Source organism: Eleutherodactylus coqui, chromosome 8 (genome assembly GCF_035609145.1).
Source record: "Eleutherodactylus coqui strain aEleCoq1 chromosome 8, aEleCoq1.hap1, whole genome shotgun sequence".
NCBI lineage: Eukaryota > Metazoa > Chordata > Amphibia > Anura > Eleutherodactylidae > Eleutherodactylus > Eleutherodactylus coqui.
Genome location: NC_089844.1, coordinates 56,113,852 through 56,140,013, shown reverse-complemented (window position 1 = coordinate 56,140,013; position 26,162 = coordinate 56,113,852). Strand labels below are relative to the sequence as shown.

General features: G+C 45.8%; 1 protein-coding gene and 1 long non-coding RNA gene across 3 annotated transcripts in view; one reads left to right on the top strand and one right to left on the bottom strand.

The window, feature by feature from the left end:
- Nucleotides 1–5,092: 5,092 nt before the first annotated feature.
- Nucleotides 5,093–26,162, top strand: part of ADARB1 (adenosine deaminase RNA specific B1) — a 133,278-nt gene continuing 112,208 nt past the window's right edge. For both annotated transcript variants that reach the window (XM_066575649.1, XM_066575647.1), the window contains exon 1: nt 5,093–5,277. The gene's annotated coding sequence lies outside the window, so the exon portion shown is untranslated. The remainder of the gene's footprint in view (nt 5,278–26,162) is intronic.
- Nucleotides 19,820–26,162, bottom strand: part of LOC136576400 (uncharacterized) — a 28,190-nt gene continuing 21,847 nt past the window's right edge. The window contains exon 2 of the long non-coding RNA XR_010786364.1: nt 19,820–20,200. This is a non-coding gene — a long non-coding RNA (uncharacterized lncRNA). The remainder of the gene's footprint in view (nt 20,201–26,162) is intronic.

Genomic DNA, 26,162 nt, shown 5'->3' with positions numbered 1-26,162 from the left:
TTTCATGTTACCTCAGCAGTATAAGAAATAGCAACCAATCACAGCACAGCTTTCATGTTACCTCAGTAGTATAAGAAATAGCAACCAATCACAGCACAGCTTTCATTTTACCTCAGCAGTATAATAAATTGCAACCCATCACGGCACAGCTTTTATTTTACCTCAGCAGTATGAGAAATAGCAACCAATCACAGCACAGCTTTCATGTTACCTCAGCATTCTCAATATCCAGCAATTGTCATGCGAAACGTTTGGCGGATGCATCATTTTGTAGTTGAACACGCATCCCGTTGCTCGTAATGCCTTTTGCTTTTGTGCTTGAGATGGAAATCAAAGATCTTTGTCTGGGGGGCATAACTGTCGACGATGCTCGCACGCGCGCCACCTATCGTAGGATAGATGTACTATGCCAGTAATCTTCCCAGGAGTGTACTCAACAACTTCCCAAAGTTTCATGGCGATTGGATGAATGGTGTAGTAGCGCAAAAAGGACAGACAGACATACATACATTCCTTTTTATATATATAGATGACATCAGGAAGTGAGAGAATTAGATTCCAGACGTAAAATTTGGACGCTAATTCTTTTGCGCTTAGAATTGAGTAATCGAGTTGGGACCTATTAGCTTTTCCTATTTATGACATAATCAATGCCTGTGCCAGATTTCAAGTTTCTATGACATTGGGAAGTGAGAAAATTAGATTCCGTACGTAAAATTTGGACGCTAATTCTTTGGCACTTAGAATGGAATAATCGAGTTGGGACCGATTACCTTTTCCTATTTATGACATAATCAATGCTCATGCCAAATTTCATGTTTCTATTACATTGGGAAGTGAGAGAATTAGATTCCGTACGTAAAATTTGGACGCTAATTCTTTTGCGCTTAGAATTGAGTAATCGAGTTGGGACCTATTAGCTTTTCCTATTTATGACATAATCAATGCCTGTGCCAAATATCATGTTTCTATGACATTGGGAAGTGAGAGAATTAGTGGCAATGATGGAAATCAAACGATCTATGTGGGGCGTAACTGTCGACGACGCTCGCACGCGCGCCATTTATCATAGCATAAATTTACTATGCCTATAATCTTCCCAGGAGTGTACTCGTACTCAACAACTTCCCAAAGTTTCATGGCGATCGGATGAATGGTGTAGTAGCGCATAAAGGACAAACAGACAGACACACAGACACACAGACAGACATACATTCAATTTTATATATATAGATTGTGTATGTAATTCATGGTCGGCTCTTCTTGCACACCCTCTTACTTGTGTATTTTCATGGCTTGGTTCAGTGTGCAGCAGTTCGTTATCATGAACACTGTGGTGCCAGACATCTTCTGCACAACTCTAGGATGTGATACAAAACACTAAGATGTGTGATTACAGCTTTGTCTCTATAAAGGGAGAATTAGTTTAACATTTTGTGATTGCTGTAAGATGTCTGATGTAAAGACCACAATCTTCCAAGGTTAACAAATTCGGTAAGGCAATAAAGGGCTTTTCTCATTATAGTATGTGATGACATTTTGCTAGGATAATACATTTGAATGGATATCATTAAGTTATGGCATGCTATTTTCTGAAGTAGGTTCTGTCTTGATCCACACAGGAAATCCAAGGTGCAAGAAAAGTCCAAGGCACCAACAAATGTGTATTCACTCCTTATTTGGAAAGCATAAGCAAATATTTCCTTATGTTGCTAAGACATGCTATCACTTACTCCGTGGTGGGGGTCCGACTGCTGGAAACTCCATGGATCCTCAGAATGAAGAAGCAAGAGATCTTCACTGTGTTCTGCTATTTTTGCTAGTGTGAACCTCCTACCAGGACAAGAGGAACTTTTATATACACAAAGCAAAACTAACTTTTATATCCAAGATGACAAAAATTTTTCTTTATTACCAGCAATTAGCTTTTTGATACAAGCAAGCTTGTTCTCTGCGTGGTTTCATTGCAGCTATGCAAAAGGGAAATATGCTACTGTTTTATTTAGGAGTTTTATTTATTTAGTTACACAACATAACTAAATGAAATCTGACTTCATTGGTGTTGTCCAGTATAACTATGCTTTAGTAGATTTTAGTCCTTATGGGACTGCTTCACTGACTAGTAATTAAGTAAAGTCCCCTGGTGTAAGCACCGAGTTGACCCCTAGGGTAACGTCATATCGTGACGTCTTCTTGGCAGACTGTTTTTCCGGGGTGGTTTGCCATTGCCTTCCCCAGTTATCTTTTACCCCCAGCAAGCTGGGTACTCATTTTACCGACCTCGGAAGGATGAGTCAACCTTGAACCGGCTACCTGAATCACATGGGGATTGAAGCCACAACCTTCAGGACCATAAAGAACTTCGGCACTATTGCATTCAGTCTATTGGAACAGTCTGACTCTATTGGGAGTTAAGGTATCTTTTCTGAGGGATATTTATCATCCAAATAATCACTTAAAACCGTTATATTCAGCGATAGTCATGCAGTGTACTGCGTGAAACCAGCCTAAAACCAATTGCTGGAGGTTGCGGCAATGAGAAACCCAAATTCGTGGGTGCACATCTGTGCCAGAAGCTGTTTGGGGCCTCCCAGAGCAGATCCATCTAAAAAAAAAAACCGGATGAAATAGTTTTGTATGCCATGCTATTTGGCCAAGCAAATGCTGGACAGCATAACGAAAGATGGACGACCACCCCATTGTAGTAAGTGGGCTTCATCATAGAACAGGGCATTTGGGCAGGAACTCCAGTTTCCTGCTTCAATAACTGAGCAGGGAAATGGAAACCCATGCGAAGCCATTAACACTCGTGTGAACCAGCCTAAACCGTATTGGTAAAGGGTTATAATGCTCATTTCCTTTTAGTTTAGGTTTTCTTATTGAGATGGCTATACAAAGGGTTTCGTCTTGGATGTCTATGACATTGCAGGATACAGACATTAAATAACCAGAGGGGTTATTGATTCGGGTCTTGGAGTTGAAAAGGATTTTTTCCCCCCAAAATGTGTTAAATTGTCTTCTGCCTCATTGTTTTTTTTGCCTTTCTCTGGATCAACAAGGGAAGGGGTGGAAACAGACTTAACTGGATAGACATTATCTTTTTTCAGCCTTGCATACTATGTTACTCTCTGTGGAGGGGACTACAGCACAGCCCCATCCACATTCACTTGAATGGAAGTGTGTTGCAGCTTCCTGCACAAGAGGGTGACCATGAGTGTCTTTGTGATGGGGACATTGCCAGAGGGACATAGGTTCTTTCGTTCTTGTAACTGTCTGGAATTTCGGAGGTCAGATCCCCACCGATCATAAAGTTATGCAGTAATATTAGATAAGAATTCTCTTTTTTTCCAGAAAATAAAGCTGTAAGAACTGTGAATGCAGCCATGGTCTATAATAGAGGATGTGACTCAGGATCACTAAGATATACAATAATGCAATTTGTAGATATAGTTACTCCACTCTTTAATGTAGACAGTATGTAGTCTGCCATTACATTGTCTATTGTCTATGGTGTTACTTGACCTAACCTAGTCATTCCTATAGCCCCAAAACATGTATCCATTAATGGTAGACACAATTACTAAGTAAAACAATGTAACTGAAAGTGCACCTGAGTTTTCAGATAACTTTAGAAAATAAGCTGCCATGTGTACGTACATGAGGAATAACACTATTTCTAGTGGTAATGTGACTTGTAGCCTCCATTTTTCCCCATTTTCCTCAGTGCAGGGTGCATATCTGGTTCTCCATCCTCTCAGTACTGGTGGGAGGAGCTGCTGCTGTGCTGTACACTGTTCTCAGAGAACTGCAGAGATCTTGCTTTCTAAATGCCTATCGCACACACACAACCTCATCATGCAGGGGTGTACAGAAAATACAGATAGCACGATCTGCGTCCTGCACTGCCTGTACTGACAGGGCTGTTGGGAATCAGCTGATCGGTGGGGATCCCGAGTGGAGATGCCCAGCAATCATCTATTGATGACCTATCAGCAGCGCATTTTCTTCTGGCTAAAAGCCAGACAGCCGAGCGGAAAATGAATGGACCCCATTATAGTCAACGCGGTGCGTTTGGAGCTGTTCGCATCATAAGACGGAGACATTCGGCCACGGGGACTCCCCTTTCCTGCTGGCTGAACAGAGCAGGAAAGCGAAACTGCGACGGAGATGGGAAACCGCTGTGGCATCATCCCGTAGCATTCTGAGTCTGCTGGCAGACATGATATACTGCCATGACTAGAACTGCCAGAAGTCTGTTGACAAAAACGGATTATGGCTTCTTGCATACAAATTTTAATGCTGTCCGATGTGTGGGACCGTGCACACGTGTTATCTTCATCCGAAAATCGGACGGAAAAAAACGTTCATATGCAAATTGCCAAAAGGATGGATATAAGTTCAGCACCCTGAACCAGAGGCTTATGCAAACTCTGTACTAGGGCCCATTTACACGGAACGAATGGCTCAAAAACCAAGTCTAGCGCCCCCTGCAGCTATACCACTACCCTGCACCATTTTGCACCCTTGGGAAATCAACACTTGCTTGTCCACTGCTCAGTTATATGGCTTAAAAAGATCTAATTGTTAACAGAAAGCCATTAAATAGGAGATGAATGGAACCTATAGATGAATTCCAGCCTCCAGCCCCATACCCAACCTCTGGGAATCCCATAATCTAATAAAGTGGTTTAGCTGTGTCCCAGTGTAGCACAAAGACAATACAAATAGAATTAATTAGAGCTTCCAAAAAGAAAGAAGAAACTGTAATCTTTTTTTTTTTTTTTTTTTTTACTGTTTAGCAAAAGCTAAATCCCCCGACACCAATATCAGAGGCTGCAATTTGCCAGAGGCCGCCAGCTGCTCTTCTCCCTATCACGTGACACAGCCCGTTACCAACATGTCACCTTGTGGGCTTCATGTAAATCTTGCCCGCAGTGACGCACGTAAAGGGTGGGCGGAGCCAGAGAACGTCAACACCCTCTTCACGTAGGCTATTGTCAAGGGCCGCAGGAGCGCGCGCCAGGGGCGTGGCGAGGGCTGAGGCATCCTACGCTGTGATTGGTCGGCGGTGCGCGCGCCGTGTTGGCGGGAGGAGAATAGCGAAGCGCTGCGTGTAAGCTGTGTGAGAGTGCGCAGCGGCGGGCAGAGCACCGAGCTCCGGCTGACAGGGAAGCTGCACCTGACTGTGAGGCATTCCCGCCGGCTCTCTATTGGCCCCGTAGACGGACGGAGGACGCTGTGTACCGGACCGGCCTGGCAGTCATCCTCTCCGTGAAGGTAAGAGCCGGTTGTACGTTCACGAAGGTGGGACACCGCCGGCTGCTGCTGCTGTGCCGCTATGTGCGGCTGCTGCTGGTGGAGGATGTGGAGTCTCGCCATTCATTGTAGTCCGGGCTGGGGGCGGCGGCGCTGTACGGAGCTGTCAGGTGAGGTCACCGGCATTGTGGGGGTCAGTCACTACCCCAGCCCGGATGATGGGGGCTGTCACCACGGTGGCAGATGGCTGGCAGGTCGGATCACGTTTGGCACATCGTAAAACAGTGCAGATCTGTAATGATGATCGTCGTGTCCAATCAGATCCGGACAAGCAAATCGTTAAATGTGATCGTTGTGCAACGCCTGGCGAATAGCTGCCAGCTAGGTGTGGAGTGACCGGCGGCATCGGCACCACTACCCCTACTGGGGGTGCCGGCGGCATCGGCACCACTACCCCTACTGGGGGTGCCGGCGGCATCGGCACCACTACCCCTACTGGGGGGTGCCGGCGGCATCGGCACCACTACCCCTACTGGGGGGTGCCGGCGGCATCGGCACCACTACCCCCACTGGGGGGTGCCGGCGGCATCGGCACCACTACCCCTACTGGGGGGTGCCGGCGGCACCGGCACCACTACCCCTACTGGGGGGTGCCGGCGGCACCGGCACCACTACCCCTACTGGGGGGTGCCGGCGGCACCGGCACCACTACCCCTACTGGGGGGTGCCGGCGGCACCGGCACCACTACCCCTACTGGGGGGTGCCGGCGGCACCACTACCCCTACTGGGGGGTGCCACCGGCACCACTACCCCTACTGGGGGGTGCCGGCGGCACCACTACCCCTACTGGGGGGTGCCACCGGCACCACTACCCCTACTGGGGGGTGCCACCGGCACCACTACCCCTACTGGGGGGTGCCGGCGGCACCACTACCCCTACTGGGGGGTGCCGGCGGCACCACTACCCCTACTGGGGGGTGCCGGCGGCACCACTACCCCTACTGGGGGGTGCCGGCGGCACCACTACCCCTACTGGGGGGTGCCGGCGGCACCACTACCCCTACTGGGGGGTGCCGGCGGCACCACTACCCCTACTGGGGGGTGCCGGCGGCACCACTACCCCTACTGGGGGGTGCCGGCGGCACCACTACCCCTACTGGGGGGTGCCGGCGGCACCACTACCCCTACTGGGGGGTGCCGGCGGCACCACTACCCCTACTGGGGGGTGCCGGCGGCACCACTACCCCTACTGGGGGGTGCCGGCGGCACCACTACCCCTACTGGGGGGTGCCGGCGGCACCACTACCCCTACTGGGGGGTGCCGGCGGCACCACTACCCCTACTGGGGGGTGCCGGCGGCACCACTACCCCTACTGGGGGGTGCCGGCGGCACCACTACCCCTACTGGGGGGTGCCGGCGGCACCACTACCCCTACTGGGGGGTGCCGGCGGCACCACTACCCCTACTGGGGGGTGCCGGCGGCACCACTACCCCTACTGGGGGGTGCCGGCGGCACCACTACCCCTACTGGGGGGTGCCGGCGGCACCACTACCCCTACTGGGGGGTGCCGGCGGCACCACTACCCCTACTGGGGGGTGCCGGCGGCACCACTACCCCTACTGGGGGGTGCCGGCGGCACCACTACCCCTACTGGGGGGTGCCGGCGGCACCACTACCCCTACTGGGGGGTGCCGGCGGCACCACTACCCCTACTGGGGGGTGCCGGCGGCACCACTACCCCTACTGGGGGGTGCCAGATGCTGGTGACACTGGTAGCACTGCCTCTCCTGGGGGCGTCTGGCGCTGGCGGCGCCGGTGCCACTACCCCTGCCGGGGGCTCCGACGGTGCCCAGTGCTTGTGGCGCCGGTACCACTCTTACCGGATGCTTCTATAGGAGCAAAATGCCAGTATTTTGGGGGTCATCTGTCATTACGTGCGGCGTGATTATTGGGGCTCATTCACATGTGAGGATGTAGTTTTGGCGCACTGTTTTCACTGCCCGTATTTCTGTATTTAGTGTTTTGGGATTTTTGTACCTATGTTTTTTACACCCATGTTGCATCCGTGTTCACTGCGTTTCTTACGTGCACATAAAGACGTAAGAAATCCGTATTAATGTCCCCCCTTTTTTTCCCCCCACGCGGTCTCGTGTACATGACGTCGGGCAAACATGACTGTTTTTGCAAGCAGGCCGCGGTTTAGCGTGGAGCGAGTCCAATGATCCATGGACTTGCTGTGTACCGCTAAACCGCATGCACTATCATGGTGTGTGTAATATGCGCCAAGATAAACAATGCGGCGTAATTTTAAACTTTTTTTTCCGTGCATGGCGTGAGCGGCTCTATTAAAAGTCTATGGGAACTGACACTGCATATTCCGCATGCATAAAGTGCGCACATAACACGCAGCAGTATACGCTCGTGTGAGACCAGCCTAAGGGTGCATTCACACGGGCGACGGCGGGTCCGACCTGATTTGCATCGCACAGCCCCGCCCCCTTCCGTATGATATGTGAAGACGCACATTTACATGTTCTCTTGTGAGATTCGCATGAAAATACGACGATCTTTCCGCATCGCTGCGAGGAAACAACCGCCCATGTAAATACATGCACCGCGAATAATAGGCTGTGTATTCGGGTTTCTCACAACGCACGAAAATTGCATGGTTGTTTTTCGTCTGCATGAATACACTTCTGCGTGCGTATTCGCTGAGCTTCCACAGACTTCAATTTTGGTCGGTGACTACGGACATGTTGTGTTTTTTTTTTTTTTTTTTTTTTTTTTTTACACGTCCGTAAAATAAGCAAATCCGTATCCAGCGATGCAGAGGAGGACACGGTCCCTAAGAAGTTGTCCGATAATCCGCCGGTGTCAATGAGGCCCTGCCGTGCGCTCGCAGGTCCTGTATAGCGGGATACTCCTAACTGGCATCGGTGGGAGAAATGCAGAAACGTTGGTGTCGTTGTCGGTGGCAACCAGGAAGAGCTGGGAACTCGTTACTGTAACCGTTCCCCAGGCTTACACGGGACAATTATCGTATGACTAGTCGCTCCGGCGAGGAGTTGCTGTACGCCACTGTTATCGCATGCCTTTAACAGAGCAGTTGTTGCTCGTGTTCACGGTTGTCGAAGCGCATGCCGCCCTGCGAAGTTATTGACTAGTCGTTGGAAAACTATTACCTGTTTACAGCTGAGTGACTGGTATTAGGTGAGCTGAAGCCAAACCACCAGTGCCCGGATTATACCCGTGGGTCGCTTGGTGGCCGTGTTTTCATGGAACAGCTATCACATTCGCTTATTGAGTGATTGCTTAGATGATAGTTGTTCCGTGTAAAGCCATCCTAAAGGTCCACGAGACGAAGATCAGTCAGAATCCTTCAGATTCCCGCAGGAATCTCAGTAATCATATAAATGCACGCAGCGAATGGAGGCGGGCAGGGAGAGGGCGCTCCACCTCCATCCTGGCAGCGGTGTGAGCGATGCCAACAACACTCTCCTGTGTGGCTGAGCAGGAGCCAGCAACACTGGGGCGAGTGTCGGGCATCGTTTGCTCATCAGGTGTAAAAGGACCGTAACAAATGCCTGCTTTGACCTTTTGTGACACTGTTTTTTCGTGTTTTTTTTTTTTTCCCTTTTTTTTTTAAACGTACCCTCCCCTACTACCTTAAATAAACGTATTTACCATTTAGTTGCTGGATCCCGTGACCATGGTGATGTCCTATACACCGGTCACATGGGCCAACTAACGAGGAGCCCATAGACCTGTATATAGGTGGTCAATGATAACGTTCCAGTTCATGGCATGGATACATGACCATTGCATCCTAAATGTAGCATGTAAACAGACTGGGGGGGGGGGGGACAGCGAGTAAACGCAGTTTTTCTTTTTTTACATTTTCACACTTTTTTTTTTTTTTTAATGATCCCTCTGACTGCTACCAGCGTCGGGGTCCGTTCACATCGGTGTTGGGAAGTTCTGTTTTCCTGTTCTGTTCAGAGAGCAAGAAAACTGCCCCCCCTGGCTGAACGGTTCTGTCTTATGACTAACGGGGTCCATTCAATTTCCAGCCGATAATCAGGCATTTTGCTTGAATTTGCAGGATGAATTGGCGCTGCGTGCTGCACTGTTTTTTTTCCTGTTTTCTTGCGCAAATCAGCAACTGAGTTTCTGAACCTCAGATGCAGATGCGAACAAATGCTTGAGCTGCCTGCATGCGGGCATATTTGCATTGCGTTATCCGGAGCGGGCGTCCGCCGCTGAGTTCCGCAGCAAATGCCAACCATAGCATGTTATGGAAAAGCACTTTTTCCTGCACACGAGCAGAAATCAATTGCAATTTTCTGCTTGAAGGAAAAATTGCAGCATGCGCTACTTTAGTGCTGTGTCTGCACAGACAGCTTCTACTGAAGTCAATGGAAGCCGTCCCACCGGCGGTTTGTCGGCAATTAAAATTGCGGACAGGTCACGGATTCTGCGTCTATCGCCTAGCGACGGCACAGGAAAATCTGTACTGTACATGTCTGATGGCGTGCCGTCCAGACCGTACGCAGCACAGATAAGAACAGCAGAATACAGGTACGCGGGGTCACCGGCCGGCACAGGGTCAGATTCCGCTGCAGGATCCCACATCCGGAATCCTACCCAGTCATGTGCAGCCGGCCTTAAAGATGTGATAAAATCACTTTAAAGGCTTTTACCAGTTTAAAATAAACGTAGAGAAGCTTTATATGGCTACAATAACAAATAATTGACTCCTCTTCCAAATCGCTGTCAAACATGGTCCTCTGTTGGTCTTTGCTGTCACTTCTGCTGTGATGCGTCGTCCAGGCACGTGACCCACGTCACCGCTGCAGCCAGGAATTGTCTGCTGCGGTCATGATTCCTATCCATCATCTGCAGTAGCTGATGGGGACCGCAGATCAACTGATGCCGGAGCTTTGAGAGGTGAGTAAATATTAACCCGCGTCCAGTGCTATTTGGTTCCACGTATTGGGAATCTCTTTAACCATCGTGTGGTACTGGTTCCAAAGTGCAATGAACAAGGCTGGTGCCACACGAGGGTTAAACACAGCAAAAGACTTTTTTATTTCATTCCGGATGATTTTATTTCCCCAGTTCCTGGAAAGAGAGTTTCATAGATGCAAAACAACCAGATGTCTCCAAGTATTGCCCCGGGGTCCGATCAGATAACTCTTTGGCTTGTTCTTACTTTGCAGTTTTTGGTGACATTTTATTATACTATTATTTTTAATAGACAATTTAGGATAACCTCGATGGAAGTTTCTGAGTGCGATATACATAGTTTCTTTTTTCGCTAGATTGCCCAGTTTTGCATTTTTTTACCAGTTGTCCTTATTGTTTACTCTGCTGCTTTTGTAAGCAGTGATTTAATTAGGTTGAGCCTTGTTTATGGGTTTGCTTGGCCATCTGCTTCTTTTTTTTTAGTGGCCTATATTGAGGTGGTGCGCTGATCCTGAGACCCCCATCTACAAATATATATGGGGTTTCTCCAATGTAAATTTGAACTTAGTATTAAAAACGTACCACGCGAACCATATAAAGGGCAAACCCTTGCAGTAACCATCCAGCACTTCTGTCCTGTATTTCCGGTGTATAGTACGGTCTGTATTTCAGAATCACTGAAGTGAAATCTTGAGCTTCGGGCCGGAGGTTGTGAGATGACATTTTCCGTCTACAGATGGAGTTTGTAGCATTTCGTCTTGACTGAATACAACATAACCTTTGCAAATATTCAGTGTCAAAGGAAGCCTGAGTGTAATCCTATAACGGTCCAGAGTGTGAAATCTTATAACCCAATAGGGTTTTTTTTTCTACGTAACGGATGCTGTAAAGTTAGTAAGACAATCGGGAATTGATGAATAACCAGAATTAGATTGACATCTAGATTGCTGTGCTGAAGAGAGCCTGCTGCAGCATTCCTGCCCCTCCCCCACACGTAGATCCTGTCATTAGAAAGCTGATCACAGCATCCCTTAGCGCCATGCTAACATGTACAGCCGTACCTCACGTTGCCGTGTCCAGCGGAGATTAAAAAAAATGGGCATTCTTCATTGTCTTGTAGCACGTAAATACTTGTTCTGTAGAGAGACTTAATGTGTTGCAGTTTGTAATGTCTGTCGCGTCATTCAGGTGGAAGGATGAAGAAATGTTGCTCATCCCGTCTCTTAACTTGACTTTATAGGGTTGACCACTTAGCATTCTGTCTCATCAGGAGCTGTTAGAGCCTGTTTACCGTTTATTTCACTTGCAGATGTTAGTCCATTATACGCTGAACTAGTAACCACATACTCGTATTTGGGAAGTATGTGAAGAGGAAATCTGGAAACAGTCGGGAATTCTTTATAGCTGCTCTTACCGTCAAGGTCAATACCTCTGACCTGTGCTAATATTGCAGAAGTGCTTGTGCTGCAATCGGAACCAAGAATTTCTATTGCAACAATGTTTTGGCTTGTTCCTAGATCCTGTTTTGTAGATAATATACATTTGTGTCTTTAAAAAAATTTTTAAGGAAATAATAATAATAATAATCTTTATTTGTATAGCGCCATCATATTCCGCAGCGCTTACATAGACGGGGAATACAGAAAGACAAAAGTACAAACATTACAGAACCACGGTTACAATCGTAATCAGCTGATGGAAACAATAGGGGTGAGGGTCCTGCTCCAACGAGCTTACATACTACAAGTAATGGGGTGATACAGAAGGTAAAGGGCTAGAGATGTGCATGGTATATTGAGGTGGACAGTGAGGGGTGCTATACACAGACAATGGTCAGACATTTGGCCATGTGATGGCAGAAACAGTATGACTGCAGTAGCGGTTTAAGATGGCTAGCAGGGATTGCAGTCAGTAGGTCAGGGAGTATGTTATCAGGCGGAGTACAGAGGGGTTTGTTTAGGGAATGCGGTATGCCTCCCTGAAGAGGTGCGTGTTTAGAGCACGCCTGAAGTTCTGCGAGTCCTGGATTGCTCGGGTAGCCTTTGATAGTGCATTCCAGAGGACCGGTGCTGCTCTGGAGAAGTCTTGGAGGCGGGAATGAGAAGTTCGAATTAAAGGGGCGCTCAGTCTGGTTTCGTTAGCAGAGCGGAGAGCCCGGGTTGGTTGATGGATTGAGATGAGGGAGGCGATATAGGGGGGCGCTGCACTGTGGAGGGCTTTGTGGATGAAGGTGGCGAGTTTAAATTGAATTCTGTATTTAACGGGCAGCCAGTGCAGGAAATCAGACCAAGGTGATATTGGACTGAAAAAAAAAAGTTTTTAGCGCAGTTTCTAATGAACATAAGGCCGGGCTTACACGGCTGTATGCATAAAACCCTGCACAAGTCACACAGGTTTTTACCACTGTGTAGCCGTCCTATCGCCACGTATGCCAGCGATATTGTGCTGCACATGACAGCGCTTCTTACGCACGCTGTCATGCAGAGTTTTACTTAAAATAAATAAAAAATTTCCCGCGCTGTCACTTCACAACAACGTGTATATACACCGCCCATACACTATGCAATTGCGTATTGGCGGCTTTGATTACATGTCCTTGGAGAACAATGGTCTATCACTTGAAATACATGGCAAAATAGAACGTGCAGTGTGTTTTTTTTTTTTCCCCGCTCGTGTTTTTAGCAATGTTTACACACACGTGAGTAGAACAGCATAAGGCAATATGTTTGATTTGCCTATGAATTGCAATGTATCACATATGCGTAATACACATGGCAGAGTCCAATGTATAGAGGCTCCTTACTATGGAGCCACATGGCTTCTGTTCATGCCAGGCTGCTTCAGGTGCCGTGTATACGGACACATTCTCCAATATAAGCATTCCAGGGAAGAACGTATACAGTGCCTGATTATATATGCACAGAATCAAGGGAAAAACCAGGCTTAAGGCCAGTGCCACACCAGCGTATTCCGTCTGCCTTTATATGCACTCAATACGGACCCCAGACTGACCTGAACACTATTATAGGAAGTTATGATGCTCTGTTTGGGTCATCCGATGGATTTGGTGTGTCTGCATCTGAAGAGCCGACGTGTAACACCACATCTCCATCTGTGTGGGGCTTCTGCAATAACAGCTTATTTACCCCTTCTGACTCATGAAATGACCTCTTTTAAGATCTCGCCAGAGCATCTGTATAGGTTAGAGGTCTGGAAGTTGATTTGGCCATTCCATCTTTAATTTATTTTGTTTCTTTAGCCGTTCAGATGTTGATTGGATTGTGCGCTAGTGCTTGGGATCATTGCCTTGTTGCATGACCTAATTTCAGCCCAGCTTAATTTACTGGACAGATGCCTTCATATTTGCCTCAAGGATATTCTGGTATAATGTGGTGTTCATTATTATCAGTGACTTTAGGTTTCCCATGTGATGCTGAACAGGACAGGCTGTAGTACCCCTCTCCCACCATATTACTGCGTGCAGAGCTGCAGTTTATGCATGTTTCACTGCAGTAAAAATGCAGGCAGGCAAGCGATTATCACCAATTTTTTTCTGTAAATTGTGCAATCATGAACATCCGTATAATATTGTACTTGTCGGCCTGTAGGTGCCGTGTTATAAGTCTAATATATTTAAAAAGCAAAAAAAAAAATAGTTCTGAGCATTGAATAGCTTCACTTTGGATTAAGGCCTCTTTCACGCGGGCGACAGCGATATCGCCATGAGAAAATCGCAGTAATATGGCAGCTGTGTTGCTACAATTTCTGTACGATATTGCTGCGTTGTCTTGTGGCAGTATAACTATTTTGTCACTTTACAAAGTTGTGCTCTTTTGCTGGGGTATTTGGGAGTGAGAGGTGGAGGGGGGGGGGGGCTTGAAAAATAAGCCTTACTCCGAAAATAAGCCACCATAATAGGCGCTCTCCACTCCGCCACACTTCTTCCGAAGCTCCGCTGAACTTGTTTACAGTTTTTAGCCGCCACTTCCTGGTTAGGGGGTTCACAAATTCCCCCCCCCCCCCCTCCAGAAAGCAATAGCTCTGATTGGCTGAGCCACAGCGCTTGACAACCAATCACAGCCATTCAATGCAATGGCTGTGATTGGTTCTCGAGCGATGCAGCTCAACTAATCAATGCAGCGCTCAATGAACTAATCAGAGCCAGGTCATCTTAGAGGCAGGATTTATGAACCCCCAACCCCCCTAACCAGGAAGCAGTGGCTAAAGACTAGAAACAAGTGCGGTGCAGTGGACAGCGCCTGCTGCGTAATGTATTGAGGTAATTTTTCTTAGGTATTGTGTGTGTTTTTTGTTTTGTTTCTTTTCTAATGAAGCTAGGGCTTATTTTAGGGGAAACATTAGGGCTTCTTACTGTTAAAGTTGCACTGCACGAAAACCACGTTTCCGTGCGATGCATCACAAAGGAAGGCTCCATAGGGAAAAATGGGATACAAAACATTGCTAATAGCGGCAATGGTTTTTTTTTTTTTCTCGCAATGTAGCAGTCTACAAAATATTGCTAATGTGAAGGAACCCATTGGAAAGCATGGGCTTCATATACATGGGATTTATAGCACTGTTGCATCGCGAGAAAATCATGGGATTTTTTTTTTTTATTGCCCGTGTGAAAGTGGCCTAAATTTGCCTGGATGCCCACTGCTAGGAAGATTGTGGACTGCCCTGATGGCTCTTTTCCACTTGTAAACAATCAATCTTGCTGTAGACTACCGAATTTCAAATTACTTCTAGATGGCCTTCTAAAGGTTCATTTGCAGGGGCCGATAATCTGCCTATAGATAGTGCGGCAATATAGCATGCTGATTGGAGCTAGTTTGCTTCCATTTAGGCCCCCCCCCCCGAATTGCAGATGATCCGCGGCATTCCGCACCAATTCAAACCAATGGAGCATCCATTTCCACTTGTGGGAAAAAAAAACAATTGCAGCCTGCTCCATTTTTGCATGGATTCCACGCAGATGGCTTCCATTGAAATCAATGGAAGCCTTTCGACTAGCAGCCCTTCCGCGATTGACATTGCAGAAAGGTCATGGATTCTGCATCATCGCTAGGCGTTTAAAAAGAAAAACTCTTAAGCTTAGTGATTGGTATGCATGGACGCCGGCTGGGCACAGACTGATGTACAGCTACAGATGATGTAGATACATATAAATGTAACATAATGGGTTGCCGGGTCTGTAAAATAAAATCACATTTATATTGCATGTAGAAATAAAGCTTACAGAAATCAAGAAGCAGAAGATAAAACCTACCACATAGGATGAGTATAATCACAAAACACAATGACTAGAGGCTCTGGAAACAAAGGGTGTCAGATGGACAAAGCTGCCACTGCAAACAATTGCCAGGAGAGGACGCCAATCTTTCCAGCGGATACTAGGATAAATCTGTTCACAAAAGGCGTGGAATCCGCTATCAGAGTAGCAGTTTTTTTAATACTTCCTACACATATATACAGCAACGCATTTCAGGAAACGGAGGACCACTTTTTGAAGGAAATGTTAAAACCAACAAACTAATTTTCAGACTTTTTAAAAATGGCGCCACTTTCTCGAACGCCTCCTGCGATTTATATTACAGTAGTGAATCACATCATTGCCACCTTTTTGAAGCAATTATTCCTAAATGACTCCTAATACAAAGGTGTTTTTCCCAATATAGATCTATAAGGTTGCAATGTTTTTTGAAATTCAGCTGCGAATGCACACGAACAGAATGTATTTGATACGCGATGCTGTGAGATGTATCGCCATGGAGAGCTTAGGATGCCGAGACCTCCAGCATGTCCCACAATAAGCCAGGCAGTGGTGCTGTATCCCTTCGTGCACACACTCCTCCTGGCTTCATATAGTTATAACCTTTAATGAAACGTGATGCATAGTTCATGAATGATTGATTCGGAATTGAATATGTACATCTATAAAAAATCACCTTGGTAGCTTGTATAATATAGAATTAACATCACAATGCACATATCATAAAAACAGAGAATTAAAGCATAATATATCTAAAGTTTGTGAAAAAAGAGAAAAAATAAGCTATTCAATCTCCTTCAAAATGGCTTTACAGACTGATATATACAATTGAAGATATGCAAAGGAGTAGATGAATGGATAATATGTATGTACTGCGTGAATGATGAGAAGATGATAAAGATGGGATTGTAAGACAGGGAACTGGACCAGCAAGGAATGGAGATTGTTCCGCAAAGCCCTATGAAGACTTCTTCTAATGTTGATGGGCAAATAACAATGATTATAGGTCTTAGAAGGTCTAAGTTGTCACCAAAAAAATGACACGGGTACGGAGTAAATGACTGAAAGTAAGGGTGCACTACATATTGAAATGTGGTGTTTTTGTTGTTGTCAGCAGCCTTTTATAGACTTTTGTGAGGATCCACAATTTTGTTCAGGACTTTAAAATAGAATCATTTAAGAAGGATGTGCTGGAAAACAAGTCCAGTTTGTGGAGGAGGCCCTACTTTACAACTTACAGGACGGACTGGATGCCTTGGTTGCAGATGCCACAGGACACCCTCAGGTCTTCTGGCCTCCTCTCCTCAATGAGTAGCTGCAAATGTGAGCACATTGCTCGTACACCATGTGTCACTGCCAGAGATTTCCGCCGCAGAGGACATTTTGCTGGATACAGCTCAGTGATGACCCGTGCCCCAGATTTGATATTAAATCTCCATCAGGGCAGTGACCCCTCGCAGGCAGCTCTGCTGAAACTGCAAAATTGGAACCCATAATAGTGAATGTATTTGCTGCAGAAAAAATAGCAGAGCGCTCTCAACGCTGAATCATCAACGGGGAGGCGTACGAAGAAGTCTATCATTTGTCACAAAAATAATGTTTTGGAGCAAACTACTAGAGGAGAGGGGTAGGCAGGTGGGTTTTAATGTTGTGGCTTTTGTGTTTTAACTTTTTTTATTTCTTAATATATATTGTTATTTTTCTGGAATTTTTTTTTTTTTACTAATGGAAAAAATGAATGTAAAGCTGTTTCATGCACAACATATTGATGTGAGCAGATAATCTGTATACAGCCAGATTGTCTCCCGAGGGCAGATGCCTAGGGACACAGGGCTGGGGCTTGTTGGATTTCACCATGCCTGATCCCCTACTTATGTCAGAGGATAAGCAACTGTCAGAAGTTTATTGCCTTCTCCATTATTGAATGAACTTGCATGTTGGGGTCATGGCCAACTTGGGGAATGTTCACACGTTGCAGATTTGGTGCTTAAAATCGGCAGCCAATGACGTGTCACATGCCAGCTTTGTGTCCTATTTTTGTCAATTTTTTTCTTTATGAGAATAACCCTTTCAAGTTAATGCATGCAATAAAAAGAAACCCAAAACCCACACCCACATTATTTGAGTGTTACGTATGGGGACCATAAAAAATAAATTAGAACTAGGAAGTACAGAACCTATATTTATGTGCGTGAAAACTTTTTAATGTTTTCTTTTTTTTATTTTAAAGAATCACAATCATCCGTGTGCCTTAGGCCCCCCCCCCCCCCCTGTCCATGGCTGTTGCGGAATATCTCCAGCGATATTCTGCCGTGGGGGCTACTGTCAGTTCTATGCGGTGCGCCTATCTGACGCGATTTAGATCCCACGAGCGGAGAATTGCTAGGATTCTCCGCTCGTGGAGGCACCGGCTGCGCTTTTTCATATCAATGCTAAAGAAAGTTCACTGCGTTACCTGTGGCCAGATTATCGCCGCGGGTAACGCAATGAACAATTGCCCATGGACAGGTAGCCTAAATTGACATTCTGCTGATTTTATTATCTGCAGCAAAAGTCGATCTAGCATTGTATTTTTGCTGCATTTGGATGGAATTTTAAAATCCAATCCGAAATGCTTGTACAGTAAATGCTGAAGATTTGCTAATTCTCCTAATTCAGCAAATGCTAATTCTCTTGTATAGCTTTTCTGACCCAAGTGAACATACCCTTTTAAAATGTACCTAAATTTTCAGACCACTTGTGCTCCTATGTGGCTGTGTCTCTCTCCAATCTCTTGTAATATACTTTCATTAAAATCTTTTCTTGTTTTTACTATTGTAAATCAAGGCTAAAGTGCAGCACCTTTTTAATCCACTGCCTGTCATTATGCATTTAGCTTCTCTAGCAATTAGGACGTTCAAACATCTTAGCTGTGAGAGGTTGTTTTCACAGGCTCTGCTTGCCTGCACTTGCACAGCTCTCAGATCTGCAGTCAGTGTGTACACAATCTGTGCCTCTCCTGATGTTGTGTTAAAGCTGCACTACATGGAAAAAAACCCAAAAACCTCAGCAGGTGCCATCCAGGCACTTGTCATCGCCAACAGATCATCTCTTGATGGTAACTGGGTTTGAAGACTCCGCTTCCAGCAAGCGATTGCTCTGATTGGCTGAGCCAGCGCTTGATGAACCAATCACAGCCCTTCAATAAATGGCTCCAATACACAATACAGTTATGTCAGCAGCACACAAATACCATTTAAGCCAAAAGGGTGAGGCTTGTAAAATTGCATATGCCACCCCACCAAGGAATCCGAGTCCAACTCAAATACAATAATAAATAGAGAAAGTAGCAGCATAAAATGGTGCAAATTTTTTTTTTACTTTTTATTCCTCCATTTCCAATACAGGCAACATTTCGACCTCTTGTGGTCTTTGTCAAGCTGCCACTTTCTCTATTTATCATTCAATGAATAGCTGTGATTGGTGTATCGAGCACTGGCTCTTGCTGGAGGCAGACTCTTCATACTCTTCCGTTACCATCAAGAGATGCTCTGTCGGCGATGACAAGTGCCCAGAAGCCTGCCCGGAGCTCCGGAGAGCAGCGGGAGGCACCTGGACAGCGTCTGCTAGGTGAATTTTAGGCCTCATGTCCACGGGGAAAATGAGGCCCGCCGCGGATTCTTCATGCAGAATCCGTAGCCAGTCCCTCCTGCCCCGCGGACATGAGGCCTAAAAATCTGAATAAACTCACCTGCTCCAGACAATGCGGATCTTTCTTCGCGGTCGGATCTTCTTTCTTCGGCCTGGCGGATGTGCTCTGCACGCCGGCGGTGTGCCACGCGCGTGCGCCGGGCACATCCGCCGGGTTGAAGAAAGAAGATCCAGGCTCGAAGAAGGGAAGAACCGCATCGTCCGGAGCAGGTGAGTTTAATTCTGGTACGGGTCTCCCGCACAAAAATGAAGCCTGTCCATTTTTTTCCCCCGCACGCGGATCCATGCCTGAAGGGAAAAATGACATCCGCAGGTATTTAACTACCTGTGGGTGTCCAATGCATCCCTATGGGGTGCGGATCCGCGTGCGGGAGAAACGCTGCGGATTTTAAGCCCGTGATAAGGCCTCCCACACAGTCCTGGCATTCAGCTTAATTGGCTGCATCTTCAGCTGTGCTTAAAACGCAGACAAAATGCATGTCAGCGCTGCTGAAACCGCAGTAAATGCAGCGTTGAAAAGCGCCTCTGTGAAGGAGGCTGTAATGATATTTGAGACAACCGTGTCATTGCCATTGACATTTCATGACATTGCAACTTTTTTAAACCACTATCAAATAACCAGAAGAACATGGCAAGGACAAATGACAGACTATGTTTAATCAATAGATGTATGCAACATACTATCAATTTGTCATCTTAATGAATCCTGTGGTCCCCCTCATCAACTGCACAACAAATAACGTCTATAACAAATAATTCCACATATTTTCGAAAGAAATGCAGCTGATCTCCGAATGTGTTTGAAGACACCACGGATCCGCATGTGAATTCATTCCATTCAATGTGGCTAATGCATATGCGGTTTTCTTCATGCATAATCTGCATTCAAACTCAATATGGCTATTTTTTTCTTTCTTCCCAGACACAGATTTCAATTATGTTTGCGTAAAAATCCTCTTCATTTGAATTACGTTGCAGATTCCCATGGAACTCAATGGGATGCTTTAAGGACACCTATGAAAAAAAACCCTTGTGAATGGGGCCTTACATGCATTGCATTAAATTGTTTATGTATCATTTTAACAGCTTCGGGGCATCTTAGGATAGCATTGATGTCCTCCAGTGTACCCCAAACCAAAGCATTTAAGTACATACATCACTGATAACAAAAGTACTACTACTTGCTCCTGAAACCTTTACTGTACTTCTACCTGACTGCATTTTCACAAATGTTTCCTGTATAGACGTCCATAAATGCCAAAAAAATCAAATATGCGTTGGCTACTGTATTGGTACAGGTTTTTTTTTTCTTCTTTAAGCTGATGTATCGGGTATTAGTGCAGTATGTCTCCACCGGACGTATGGGTTGGCCACACTGACCTACAGGTCACGCAAAAAGCTGACAAAACCTCGAGTGGAAATGTACTGCACTAAAGGGCCATTTACACTGGAAGAATGTCGGGCAAACAATGCCCAGCTCTGGTCCCTGTGTGTACTTCCCACTCTCCCCCTTCCCTTTCCATTCTCTTTAGCAGCAGCCGTTCCGTACTGAGTGGTTGCTGCTGAAGTGAATGGAGAGGGACAGAGGCGGGGGGGGGGGGGGGGGGGTGTCCTCCAGCCACTCCTCTTCCCTGCTGGCTGGTCTTTGAGCGAGCCAGCAATACTGTAGTATGTCTCCATTAGGGTGTTACCTGTAGGTCACCGGCCAACCCATACTTCCTGTGGAGATATATTACACGAATACCAGTGCATCAATAGGAAAAGTATTTGAAAAACCATTTCCTCTGTGTACAAACAATACCTATATGCAACAAGTATGGTTTCACATTACACGTCAGTGGTGCATTCTGCACAAAGTGCTCTGCAGTACTATATTTTTGATATGGTCATGTGTATTAGACTATACCATGAGGCCTCTTTCACATGAGCGACAGCAATACCGCAGCTATGTTTTCTCACTACGACATCGCAATTTTGTAGCGCTCTTTTGCCAGGATTTTCGGGGTGGATGCTTGAAATATAAGCCCGACCCTCAAGATAAACCCTAGTTACATAAAAAAAAACAAACAAAAGAATAACACACCACATAACCTAACAGATGCCCTCCGCCGCAAGTCTGCTTCTGAAGCTCCGACACGCTTGTTTGTAGTTTTCAGCCAGCGCTTCCTGGTTTGGAGGTTCAAAATCCCGCCTCCAGGAAGCATTGAATGGCTGTGATTGGCTGAGCAAGAGAATTTGAACGTCCAAACCAGGAAGCGCTGGCTGAAAACTACAAACAAGCATGCCAGATCTTCAGAAGCAGACGTGCGGCGAAGCAGAGAGCGCCTGTTAGGTGATTGTGTTTTTTTTTTTTTTAAATGTAGCTAGGGTTTATTTTAGAGCTCAAACAGTAGGACTTCCTACTGTAAATGTTGCATTGCACCGCATGAAAACAGTTTTCATGCGATGCAACCCAAAGGAAGGCTCCATAAAGAAACATGGGCTACAAAACCTTGCGAATCGTGGCCGTATAGAGCATGCCGCAATTTTGTATTCTTGCAATGTAGCAGCCTACAAAACATCGCTAATGTGAAGGAACCCATAGGAAAGCATGAGCTTCACATACATGCGACTTGTAGCACTGTTGCATTGTGAGAAAATCATGCTTTTTTTTTTCTTTTCTCCATCCCTGTGAAACCAGCCTAAAGGTCGATAAACTAAAAGCAACTAAGCACCAGGGCTCGACTTAAAAACAAACAAAACAAGACCTAAATATAAGGTGAAATTTTTACTTGGCAACTATATATTTATGTTAGCCTAAGATTTATTGTCCTATAAACTACATATGCACATCCAGAGGGCACCCCTCATTGTAATACACACAGATAATCCAAAGTTATCCTAGTAATTGTCTACACATGCAGAATGGGTGTCCTAGTATAGACATTCGGAGCATGCTCTCGCGGTATAATATCCACACAGCGGCATTCCCCTGCAGTTACATTCAGAGCTGCAGCGGCTCATTCCTCCCCCCCCCCCATCCTCCACCGGATGTACATTAGCAGGGGCTGGGCGCCACCTCCCTTTCAGGTAATCGCTGACAGGAACTACTGATTGCTCTGCTCAGGTTAGGCTCTTTTCTCATTGCAGGTCCCCCCCCCTTCCCCTGCTATGGGGTTCTATCTGAAATGTTGAGAACAGCCTGAAGCCATAGGCTTTGATGTGTAAAATAGAGACTACTTTGGTCTTCGTTTCACAAGGTTTCCATCTCTTAGGCTTTTTAGAAGGACTCGTAATTATTTGGAAATTATAGTACCAGTGTTTCTGGTGGTGCAATTCACCATACAGCTCTGCTACATGTACGTGACACACACAGAGCTCTGCTACGTAGCTTTCGCATATGAGCAGCATGTGTTTTAACCCATTAGGACCAAGCACAGTAAATTTGCATCACTTGGTCCTGGGCTTTAAACCCAACCGATTATTAATATACAGCGCTGTGGGGATTAAAGCTCCTTCTGTAATCAATCAGAAGCTGATCAGGTTGTTGGCTGTTAGTCACAGCTGATAATCCTGAGAAGAAGGCAGGAGGAGGGGTTTTTAATCCTTTCTGCCTTCCTACCATTTCCTAGTACACAGCGCTGAATGAGTGCTATGTACTAAAAAGTGGAAGTATAACTTCCACTACACGAGCGACAGTCACATGACCGCTGGGATCCCCTGCTATAGCAGAGCTGCTGGGTCATAGCAGACCCTGATCAGCTTTGCCAGTGACTATTGTCACTATAATTGGATGTTTTCCCTGCAACTGTCAAATAAATAAAACAAAATGTGTGACTGTCCCCCAGAGGTCTTATGACATCATGGGGGCCATAGATGGTGGTAAAAAATAATTACAGAAGTAAAAAAAAAAAAAGAAAATATATAGAGTAAACCTACAAATTAAAAAAAACTATAAAGATAAAAAATTTTAACATTTATATATATATATATATATATATATATATATTTTTTTTTTTTTTCTAGCTTTTTGCTCCCACTAAAACTAAAAAACCGGGAAAAAGTCAGTAAGAAAGATATTAAGAATATAGCCCTATATGTCACAGGTAAAAAAAAAACGCAGGAAAAATAATTTTGGTAACTGAAGGAAAAAAAATAGGGCAGTAAACCCAACACATGGGTAAAATCCCTAAAAAGTGTTTGGTCCTTAAGGTACAAAACAGCCTGGTCCTTAAAGAGTCAAGAACTTGGTGACATCGTGGCTTGTGACTGTCATGTAAGCTGCATTAGCTGCACGGTGGCGTTGAACCCTCTGTGGTGACATGTTTGCACGATAGCGATAGCTTGTTTAGATTAGATGAGGGCTGCACTGGGGTTGGCAGCGTTGGCACTGGAGATGACATGATATCATGTTCAGGAGATGTGAGGATAGCGGTGAAGGACTATGCTGCAATGTTGTTGGTCAATATGCCCTGGCAGCTATGTATGTGTGAAGGACCTGTGATGACCTCACTGTCATGTGATTAGGGGGCGGAGCTAAGCTGATATTTGTAAATTTGCGAGCTGTTTATTGGAGGTATGCAGCAGTCTGACAACCAGGTCCAAACTAAAAAAGAAACTTGGCAGCATAGTTGGGTGCAAGTAACGTGAATTAGTTTATTCTCTCATAACGCACAGATACAGCTACATTTTGACCGTTATGGTCTTTGTCAAGCTTAGTGAGTAACATACAAAATGTAGTAAAAATGGCAAAGACATTAATTCGAGCAGCAGTCATGTTAAGGCTGGATTCACATGGGGCGAATTTGCTGCGGTTTGCTGTTGCATATCTGCACTGCGGCAAAACCATTGTGTTGGCAGTGCAATGCAGTGCAAGTGTGTTTGGGCAAAAAGCTGTTCTCACAGGACGGATTCTCTCCACACTGCCGCAGTGCGGAAATGCAGCTGAGGTGCGGTTTTTCAAGACGCAGCATGTCAATTCTTTTAACTTTTCCGCAGCCTTTTTTTTTGTCCATAGACCTCTTAGGACCCACCAAAATTACGCTGCAAAAGTAAAGCGCTGCGGAAAAAACGCTTGTGGATTTTCCACGCCGTTAAAGCGCATAAAATATGCAAGACAAAAATAAACTTTGAAACAGGCTTGCCGCAGAAGCAGTTCTTCTGTGGAAAAACAGCAGCAAAATTGCCCTTTGTGAACCCAGCTTAAGAGTTAACACCCAGTTCCTAATCACACCCAACATAGGGCAGGTGTCATAGATCTCCATAGAATCATAATGCAATAACATACACAATACTTACATTATATATACAAGGGTAACCTGACCAGGGTGGCTCCATCCATCGCATCCGGTGTGTAGCGGCATCTTAGTTCTTTACTGCGCATGTGAGGTGACAAGCCCCACGCGCATCCGCACAGAGTATGACCAGGCTCGCCACAGGAAATGATTCAGCGTCATATTGCGTGTGATCCCCAGCCAGATAGCGCGATACTGCATACCAAACACATTCATATGGAACCCGCACTATGTGTAATGACGCCATAGAGTACCATGTTGTATAGCGGGGCCCTAGAAGAACCAGCGGTACAGGAGAAAGTATAAACTGAGTATATGTGGCCCTTAAAGGGGTTGTCCCGCGGCAGCAAGTGGGTCTATACACTTCTGTATGGCCATAATAATGCACTTTGTAATGTACATTGTGCATTAATTATGAGCCATACAGAAGTTATAAAAAGTTTTATACTTACCTGCTCCGTTGCTGGCGTCCTCGTTCCCATGGAGCCGACTAATTTTCGCCCTCCGATGGCCAAATTAGCCGCACTTGCGCAGTCCGGGTCTTCTGCAGTCTTCTATGGGGCCGCTCGTGTAGAATGCCGGCTCCGTGTAGCTCCGCCCCGTCACGTGCCGATTCCAGCCAATCAGGAGGCTGGAATCGGCAATGGACCGCACAGAAGCCCTGCGGTCCACGGAGACAGAGGATCCCGGCGGCCATCTTCAGCAGGTAAGTATGAAGACGCCGGACCGCCGGGATTCAGGTAAGCGCTGTGCGGGTTGTTTTTTTAACCCCTGCATCGGGGTTGTCTCGCGCCGAACGGGGGGGGGGGTTAAAAAAAAAAAAAAAAACCCGTTTCGGCGCGGGACAACCCCTTTAAGACCTATGGAACATGGCATAGACAGCAATAGAGGTATATGCAAATGCATGTACACCATTTAAAGTATAATGTATATTACCGGAAAAATCTAGATCTATTCTTCTTTAAAGAACTTATAGAGGGCGATCCTATAATCTGTCAATGTTGATATAGCAGCATGTATACTGCCCCAGCTGCTGTACAGGGTAAATGAGAAGTGTCACGGCTGTACAGTAATGTAAATCTAATGACAATGAGAGCTGTTGTACTCTATGCTCTGTATTACTCCACAAAGAAATGATTAAACCCTCAATTAGGTAGGTGTACATGAAAACTACATAGTTCCATATGTTGAACGGAAACCACAGCATACCACAAAGTAGGGAGTTACTCTAATTTAATGTCAGCGCAGGTCAAATACATACAATATTCCAATCAGATCATAAATATTAAAGCCTGTCAAAACCATATATATATATAATAAAATACCCATCAATAAATAGGGCCAAATTAATGCAGACAGTATTACAACAAAGAGGTAGTCAAGTATACATCAATGTGTCGATTAGAGGGTGGGGGGGGGGAGGATGGATGGGATCGCTACTGGATTAATAAAGTTTGACCTAAAAAGTAAACGGATATAAAACAAACTTAAAGGGGTTGTCCCGCGAAAGCAAGTGGGGGTATACACTTCTGTATGGCCATATTAATGCACTTTGTAATGTACATTGTGCATTAAAGGGGTTGTCCCGCGCCGAAACTGTATTTTTTTTTTTTTTTCAACAGCCCCCCCGTTCGGCGCGAGACAAACCCAATGCAGGGACTTAAAAAAAAACAAAACCGCACAGCGCTTACCTGAATCCCCGT